General features: G+C 40.0%; 1 protein-coding gene across 1 annotated transcript in view; it reads right to left on the minus strand.

Annotated features, from left to right (window-relative positions):
• WWC2 (WW and C2 domain containing 2) overlaps nucleotides 1–10106 on the minus strand; it is a 339751-nt gene that overhangs the window by 273911 nt on the left and 55734 nt on the right. The window lies entirely within an intron of this gene.

The raw sequence follows: 10106 nt of genomic DNA on the forward strand, positions 1-10106 counted from the left end.
ACTGGAAATAACAAATGTTGGAGAGGCTGCAGGGAGATCAGAACTCTTACGCACTGCTGGTGGGAATGGAAAATGATACAACCATTTTGGAAAATGCTATGGCGCTTCCTTAGAAAGCTAGATATAGAAATACCATACGATCCAGCAATCCCACTCCTAGCAATATATCCTAGAGAAATTAGAGTCCTCACACGAATAGTCATATGCACACCCATGTTCACGGCACCATCGTTCACAATAGCAAAAAGATGGAAACAACCTAGATGCCTGTCCTAGGTTGGGTTCTCTAGAGAAACAAAACCAGTAAAGTGTATAAATATAGAGAAAGGGATTTATATCAAAGAAACAGCTCACGCAATTGTAGAGGCTAGAACGTCCCAAGTCCATGGATCAGGGTAAAGGCCTCTCCCAAGTCATGCATCTGCAGAAGCTGGCGAGCCCCAGATTGGGAGGTCGGAGAGCAGGGCTCCCACGCACAGGCTGTGATCTACGAATCTCAAGTTCGGCAGATAAGCTGACAGCTCAAGTCCCAAGAACTGGAGATGAGACGACAGGAGGCAGCTGAAGAATCCAGACTGAGCAAAAAGCCAGAAAGTCTACTTATACTCAAATGCAGGCCACACCCCCAAGGAGTCTCCCTATCATCTGATTGCCTATTCACGGTATATTCAATCATGGGAGTGATCACATTAAAACACGGAGAATCATGGCCCAGCCAAGCTGACACACAATCTTAACCACCACAATGCCCATCAACAGATGAATGGATAAACAAACTATGGTACATACACACAATGGAGTATTAAGCAATGATAAAGAACAACAATGAATCTGTTGAAGCATCTCATATCACAGATGAAACTTGAGGACATTATGCTGAGTGAAATAAGTCAATCACAAAAGGACAAATATTGTAAGAGACCTCTACTGTAAAAACTCAAGAAAAAGTTTACGCACAAAAAGTAACAATCTTTGTTGGTTACGAGGGATGGAAAGGGTGGGGATGAAATACTAAATAGACAATAGATGAGTGGTAACTTTGATGAAGCGTAAGACAGTACACAATACTGGAGAAGCCAGCACAACTTGTACAAGGAAAGGTCATGGAAGCTCCATAGACACATCCAAACTCCCTGAGGGACTGAATTGCTGGGCAGAGGGCTGTGGGGACTATGGTCTCAGGGAACACCTAGCTCAACTGGCATAACATAGTTTATAAAGATAATGTTCTACATTCTACCTTGGTCAGTAGCATCTGGAGTCTTAAAAGCCTGTGAGCAGCCATCTAAGATACTCCACTGGTCTAACCCCTTCAGGAGCAAGGGAGAATGAGAACAGGATACAAGCAAAAGATTAATCCAAAGGACTAATGGACCACAGCTACCAAGCCCACCACAAGACTGAGTCCAGTACAGTTAGATAGTGCCCGGCTACCACCACTGACTGCTCTGACTGGGATCATAACAGAGGTTTCTGGGCACAGCTGGAGAACGATGTAGAACAAAATTCTAACACACACAAAAAAAGACAAGATTTATTGGTCTGAAAGAGACTGGAGAAACCCCGAGAGTATGGCCCCCAGACACCCTTTTAGCTCAGTAGTGAAGTCACTTCCGAAGTTCACCGTTCAGAAGGGGATTGTAGAGCCCCATAAAACAAAACGGGACTAATGAGGCACAGCAGTCCAGGGACAAGGACTAGAAGGCAGAAGGGGACAGGAAAGCTGGTGATAGGGAACCCAAGGTTGAGTAAGGACAGTGTTGACATGTAGTCGGATTGTTAACCATTGTCATAGGGCAACGTGTACTAACTGTTTAATGAGAAACTATTTTGTTTTCATCTAAAGTGAGAATAGCAGCACTACTGGAAGAACGTAATCAATGTCACTGAATTGTATATGTAGAAATTTTTGAAATGGTGTGTCTTTGGCTATGTATACTTTCACCAAAAAAAAAAAAGTTCAAGAAGGAAGAGGGTTGACATGTGATGGGGTTGTTAACCAATGTCATAAAACAATATGTGTACTGACTGTTTAATGAGAAACTATTTGTTCTGTAAACCTTCACCTAAAGTACAATAAAAAAGGGAGAAAAAAAAAGCAGATGGAAGGAACAGACAGTCACTGTACCAAAAAGAACCAACCAACATTCAACCATTTCTGGAGGCAGCATTTGATAAAGAACTGATGGTACTGAAGGAAGAAGTCCAAGCTGCACAGAAGGCACTGGAGAAACACATGACTACAGGAATTAACAAAATACCAATTGATATGCTTCAACAAAATGATGCAGCACTAGAGGTGCTCACTCACCTATGCCAAGAAATTTGGAAGACAACCATCTCGCCAACCGACTGGAAGAGATTCATATTTGTGTCTGTTTCAAAGAAAGGTGATCCAACAGAATGCGGAAATTATCAAACAATGTCATTAATATCACAGGCAAGTAAAATTCTGCTGAAGGTCATTCAAAAGTGGTTGTAGCAGTACATCAACAGAAAACTACCAGAAATTCAAGCCAGATTCAGAAGAAGACATGGAATGAGGGATATCATTGCTGATGTCAAATGGATCTTTGGCTGAAAGCAGAAAATATCAGAAAGATTTTTATCTGTGTTTTATTTATGCAAAGGCATTCGGCTGTGTGAATCTGAACAAATTATGGATAACACTGCAAAGAATGGATATTCCAAAACACTTAATTGTGCTCAGCAGAACCTGCAGATAGACTAAGGGACAACTGTTAGAACAGAACAAGGGGATACTGCATGTTTTAAAATCAAGAAGAGTGGGCATTAGGGTTGCTTCCTTTCACCATACTTATTCACATCTCTACACCAAGCAAATAATCCAAGAAACTGGACTATATGAGGAAGAATGCGGCATCAGGATTGGTGGAAGACTCATTAACAACCTGCAATGTGCAGATGACACAACCTTGCTTGCTGAAAGTGAAGAGGACTTGAAGCCCTTTCTGATGAAGATCAAAGACTACAATCCTCAGTATGGATGGATTACACCTCGACATAAAGAAAACAAAAATCCTCACAACTGGACCAATAAGAAACATCATGATAAATGGAGAAAATACTGAGGTTGTCAAGGATTTCATTTTACTCGGATCAACAATCAACACTCATGGAAGCAGCAGTCAGGAAATCAAGCAATGTATTGCATTGGGCAAATCTGCTGCAAAAGATCTCTTTGAAGCATTAAAAAGCAAAGACACCACTTTGAGGACTAACGTGTGCCTGACCCAAGCCGTGATATTTTCAATCACCTCATATGCATGTGAAAGCTGGACAATTAATAAGGAAGTCTGAAGAAGAACCGATGGCTTTTGAATAATGGTGTTGGCGAAAAATACTGAATATACCATGGACTACCAAAAGATCTAACAAATATGTCTTGGAAGAAATACAGCATAGAGTGCTCCTTGGAAGCGAGGATGGCGAGACTTTGTCTCACATACTTTGGACATGTTATCAGGAGGGATCAGTTCCTGGAGAAGGACATCATGCTTGCTAAAGTAGAAGGTCAGCATAAAAAAGGAAGACCTTCAACGAGATGGACTGACACAGTGGCTGCGACGATGGGCTCAAACATAACAACAATTGTGAGGATGGCGCAGGCCTGGCAGTGTTTTGTTCTCTTGTACATAGGGTCACTATGAGTTGGAACCAACTCGACGGCACCTAACAACAATTTAGTATCTCCAGTTCTGAACTGTCTCCCAAACTTTCAGACACTATTTCCAGCTGCCTATTAGATATCTCCATTTGTACGTCCTAATAGGCATCTCAGACCTATAAATCTGAAACAGAACTCTGGATTACCCATCCGACTGTACAGCAACCAACCTTACTCCACCCATCTTTCCTCATAAGTAAACTAGTAAATCCCTGATTCCTCTCCTTCTCGCATGCCTCACATATTCAAATCATGAGCAAGTTCTTTCACTTCTACCTACAAAAGACATTTCAAATCCATTCACTGTTCTCCACTGCCACAGCCATCACTCTAGTCCAAGCTGGACTCTAGGAGAATATGCACCTAGAGGCTATCATACTAGATGGTACAGGACTACAACTTCCACCTAGGCTTTTCCTCTACCTGGAGTATTCTCTCCCCACACCTTCATATGGATGGTTCTTTTTCCTTATGTCTCAGTTAAATGTCAGTTCCTCAGAAAGGTCTTTCCTGACTACACAAAGTAGCCCCTCAATGAAACTATATTATTTCACAATGCTTTACTGTCATCAAAGCATGTTCACTACAGACTTTATAATGTTTCCCTTACCCAATTGGAATACAAAATCCATGAAAGTAGAGAATTTGCCTATTTAATTCAATGCTGTGTCCCCAAGATAAATATGCTTGGCACATAGTGTATTCAATAAATGCTTTATGAATAATCGAATGAATGAATGGGGAATCAAGTCAGGAAGAGTAAACTAGGGACAGATTATGGAGGATCTTGGCAGAAGGAAAGGGTCTTTCAAACACTCACGTTTCATTTGTATGGGTGTAGATGGCATGCAGCCATGTTTGTAAGTGCCCCATTGTTGTTTTTAGGAGCTATCGAGTCGATGTCTACTCACAGCAACCGCATGTGACAGAGTAAAACTACCCCATACAGTTTTCTAGGCTGCAACCCTCAGGCGAGCAGATTGCTAGGTCTTTCTCCCACGGAGTTGCTTGGTGAGTTCTAACTACCAACGTTTCGGTTAGCAGCTAAGCGTTCAACCGCTGCACTACCAACTGCACCATGGGGACAGGCAACTCTAAGTGGAATGCAAAAAGGAATGATGCACATGCAAATGCCTCCATCCTCAACTGACATGAAAGAATTTTATGAAAATATTAGTGATGCAGACACACAGATGCTCCTTACGTATAAGACATTAGGAAATCTCTTAAGAATGTATCTACATACACTGTACATGCACATCTTTAAGGGTAGAAAAAAATGAGTGAAAGGCATGTTAGACAACCAAGTGAGTTTTGCAGGTTTTGGATCTGCAATAGCAAACCAGGGCATTAATGTTACGTTAAACATTCAGCCAAGTTAAATACTGGTTTATAGTCATACTGTCCTATGAGGGATGTCATTAGCTGTGTCAGTTAGCAGAAAAAGGAGAAGGGAGGCAATGAGGAGAGACAGAAAATAATCTGCTTGTTACGTTAAACATTCAGCCAAGATAAATACTGGTTTATAGTCATACTGTCCTATGAGGGATGTCATTAGCTGTGTCAGTTAGCAGAAAAAGGAGAAGGGAGGCAATGAGGAGAGACAGAAAATAATCTGCTTTTACGAAATTCAATCACCTTCAATTAGCTCGAACACTTTAATAATCAGCAGACAGGGAAAGAACACACATTGTGGACAGAATTACTGGTAATCCAAAAATTATACCTATGCCAATAGCAGACAAAACTCATAACCCAGTGACACCACGTACAATATGGATTCCATACATTCACCAATTGTCACAATTTCAAAGAAAAAAATTGAGATATTAATTTATCACTACTAAAAGTGTTAACACTAAGGAAACTAAAGTACATCAAAGTTTTGCACTAAATAAAACTATGTGCCCTTCAAATCTTTTGTAGTAAATGTTGTCTAAACCAAAAACCAAATTCATCGCCGAAGAGTCGACCCCAACTAATAGCGACCCTATACGACACCATAGAACTGTCCCATAGGGTTTCCAAGGAGCAGATGATGGATTCGAACTGCCGACCTTTTGGTTAGCAGCCAAACGCCTAACCACTGCACCACTGGACCCAAAGTGTTGTCTATCATATCTTTAAACTTTATCAGTGTCACTTAATAAAATTACCTTCACGTGAAATGAAGAAATGACAGTAAAGTGCGCAACATTCCATAGTCTATTACTAAGAATTTTAATCAGCAGTTTATAGCACAAATCTCTATAATTCAACATTTATTACTGTTGTTAGCATTCACATTCAGAGCTGGTAACCAATACAAAACAGGCCATACAAGAAAAAACATAGCGTGGTCAGAAGCAGCAACATCAGCACTGAAGAAAAGCCCCACTACCTACTAAATCCTGAAAAACTCGTTTTTACAAAAACACCAGGTACACTTACTAAGTGAAAAGTATTAGTAATTTTGTAATCAAAATAATATATACGTTTCTTTAAAATTAAATTTTCTACCCCCATCCCCAGTGATACCAAGGTATATTGAATGCACACCTCTGTTCTCATTCTCTGCTGGGACCATGATAACTCATTAAATGCTGCCGGGGTGAAAGGACATTTCCCCAAGTTAACTTTCTTAGTCCACTACTGCCCTATTTCCCAGCTGGTTCCATTTTCAAATGCTGCTCCCTAGTACCCTCTTGGAACCATGGTTTCAAGACATCACGGTTACTGGGATAGGAGAAATAATTTGCAGAGCAAAAATATTAGCTCATCACAACTCTCTGTTATACTCTGGACTGTGAGTGACACTAGCTTTGTAGTTGTTGGGTGTCATCAAGTCAGTTCCAACTCACACAGAAACACTGGCCAGCCTTGTGACATCCTCACAATCATTGCTATGTTTGAGCCCACTGTTGCAGCCACTGTGTCAATCCATCTCATTGAGGGTCTTCCTCTTTTTTGCTGGCCCTCTACTTTACAAAGCAGATGTTCTTCTCCAGGGACTGATCCCTCCTGATAACATGTTCTAAGTATGTGAGACGAAGTCTCATCATCCTTGCTTCTAAGGAGCATTCTGGCTGTACTTCTTCCAAGACAGATTTGTTCACTCTTTTGGCAGTGCATGGTATATTCAATATACTTTGCCAACACCATAATTCAAAGGCATCAATTCTTATCAGGTCTTCCTTATTGATCGTCCAGCTTTCAAATGCATATGAGGCGACTGAAAACACCATGGCTTCGGTCAGGCGCACCTTAGTGCTCAAAGTGACATCTTTGCTTTTTAACACTTTAAAGAGGTGTTGTAAAACAGATTTGCCCAATGCAATACATTGTTTGATTTCTTGACTGATGCATCCGTGGGTGTTGATTGTGGATCCAAGTAAAATGAAATCCTTGTCAACTTCAATGTTTCCTCTGTTTATCATGATGTTTATTATTGGTCCAGTTGTGCGGATTTTTGTTTCTTTATGTTGAGGTGTAATCCATACTGAGGATTGTAGTCTTTGATCACCATTAAGGGCTTCAAGTCCCCTTCACTTTCAGCAAGCAAGGTTGTGTCATCTGCAAATCACAGGTTGTTACTGAATCTTCCCCCAATCCCGATGCCTCATTCTTCTACATATAGTCCAGGCTCTCGGACTGTTTGCTCAGCATACAAGCTGAATAAGTATGGTGAAAAGATACAACCCTGATGCACACTTTTCCTGATTTTAAATCATGCGGTATCCCCTTGTTCTGTTCTAACAACTGTCTCTTGATCTATTTACAGGTTCTGCATGAGCACTATTCTGGAATTCTCATTCTTTACAATGTTATCCATAATTTGTTATGGTCTACACAGTCAAATGCCTTTGCATAGTCAATAAAACATAGGTAAACACCTTTCTGGTATTCTCTGCTTTCAGTCAAGATCCATCTGACATCATTAATGATATCCCTCTTTCCACGTCCTCTTCTGAATCCAGCTTGAATATCTGGCAGTTCTGTGTCAATGTACTGCTGCAACTGTTTTTGAATGATCTTCAGGAAATTTTACTTGTGTGTGATATTAATGATATTGTTCGATAATTTCCACATTCTGTTGGATCACCATTCCTTGGAATCAGCATAAATATGGACCTATTCCAGTCAGTTGGGCAGGTAGCTGTAACCCAAATTTTTTGGCATAAACGAGCAAGCACTACCAGGGCTGCATCTATTTGTTGAAACATCTCAACTGGTATTGCATCAATTCTTGGAGCCTTGTTTTTCTCCAGTGCATTTAGTGCAGCTTGGACTTCATACTACCTCCTGAACGTCAACCAATTCTTTTTGATACAGTGACTCTGCGTATTCCTTCTATCTTCTTTTGATGCTTCGTATGTTGTTCAGTATCTTGCCCATAGAATCCTTCAATATTGCAACTCAAGGCTTGAACATTTTCTTCAGGTCCTTGAGTTTGAGGAATGCCAAGTGTGTTCTTCCCCTTTGGTTTTCTAAATCCAGTTCTTCGTACATATCATTATAATACTTTACTTTGTTTTCTTGAGCTTCCCTTTGAAATCTTCTGTTCAGATCTTTAACTTCATCATTTCTTACACTTGCTTTAGCTACTCTTAAGTTCAAGAGCAAGTTTCAGAGTGTCTTCTGACATCCATTTTGGTCTTTTCTTTCTTTCCTGTCTTTTTAATGACCTTTTGCTTTCTTCATGTATGATGTTCTTGATGTTATCCCCCAACTCATCCGGTCTTCACTCATTAGTGTCCAATGTGTCAAATCTATCCTTAAGATGGTCTCTAAATTCAGGCGGGATATACTCAAGGTGGTACTTTGGCTCTTGTGGATTTGTTTTAATTTTTTTCAGTTTTAACTTCAACTTGCATATAAGCAATTGATGGTATATTCCTCAATCGGCCCCTGGCCTTGTTCTGACTGATGATATTGAGCTTCTCCATTGTCTCTCTCCACAGATACACTCAATAAAATTCCTGTGTATTCCATGTGATGAGGTCCACATGTATAGTCATCCTTTACATTGCTTAAAAAAAAAAAAGGTATTTCCAGTGAATAGGTTGTTGGTCTCTTAGAATTCTATCATGCAATCTCCCGCCTCCTTTCTATCACTAAATTCATATCTTCCAACTACTGATCCTTCTTTGTTGCCAACTTTCTCGTTTCAATCACCAGTATCAATACATCCTGATTGCATGTTTTATCAATTTCAGACTGCAGAAGTTGGTAAAAATCTTTAATTTCTTCATCTTTGGCATTAGTGGTTGGTGCGTAAATTTGAGTAACAGTCATATTAACTGGTCTTCTTTGTAGGCTTATGGACGTTATCCTATAACTGACAGCACTGTAATTCAGAACAGATCTTGAAATGTTCTTTTTGATAATGAACTCAACACTGTTCCTCTTCAATTTTTCATTCCCGGCATGGTAGACCATCTGAGTGTCCAATTCAAAATGGCCAATACCAGTCCATTTCAGCTCACTAATGCCTAGGATACGGTCACTATGAGTTGGAATTAACTCAATGGCAACAAGTTTGATTTTGGAATGCCAAGGATATCGATCTTCAAGTGTTCCATTTCATTTTTGACAACTTTCAATTTTTCTAGATTCATACTTTGTACATTCCACATTCCTATTATTAATGGATATTTACAGCTGTTTCTTCTCATTTTAAGTTGTGCCACATCAGTAAATGAAGGTCCCAAAAGCTTTACTCCATCCAAGTCATTAAGGTCAACTCTACTTTGTGGAAGCAGCCCTTCTTCAGTCATATTTGTAGTGCCTTCCAAACTGAGGGGCTCATCTTCTGGCACTGTATCAGACAATGTTGTGCTGCTATTCATAAAGTTCTAACTAGCCATAATTTTTTTTAGAAGTAGATTGTCAGGTCCTTCCTCCTAGTCTGTCTTAGTCTGGAAGCTCCAGTGAAACCTGTCCACCAAGGATGACCCTGATGGTATTTGAAATACTGGTGGCATAGCTTCCAGCATCACAGCAACACGAAAGCCACCACAATAAATGATTTAGGAAATGATACTGGGATCATTTACTCCCTCTCCCTGAGCATAGAGAATGTGACCCAGCTGGAGCTGGACTCACAAGGACACATCAACTGGGCCCTGAGGTATAAAGACAATAGCTAACATAATCTTGGAAAATATATTTTAGGGAAACTTTCACATAAAGCCGATCAAACACAAGACAAAAGACTTTCCACTCTTCTTCTATTAGCATTTAGTGAACAGAAATTTGTTGGACCAATGAAGACCCTCCTGACTCTTGTTACTGAAACCTGTATCAATGATTGTTAAGAAAAGACAATTCAAAATGTAGGATCACAGTTTCTAACCAATTTGAAAAAGCTAAGCTTTCAATGGTTTTGCCCATTTGTAATGTTAATATATACTGATGACTCTGTAATGGTCTTTGGACT

The sequence above is a fragment of the Trichechus manatus genome, unplaced genomic scaffold, assembly GCF_000243295.1.
Source record: "Trichechus manatus latirostris isolate Lorelei unplaced genomic scaffold, TriManLat1.0 scaffold00254, whole genome shotgun sequence".
NCBI lineage: Eukaryota > Metazoa > Chordata > Mammalia > Sirenia > Trichechidae > Trichechus > Trichechus manatus.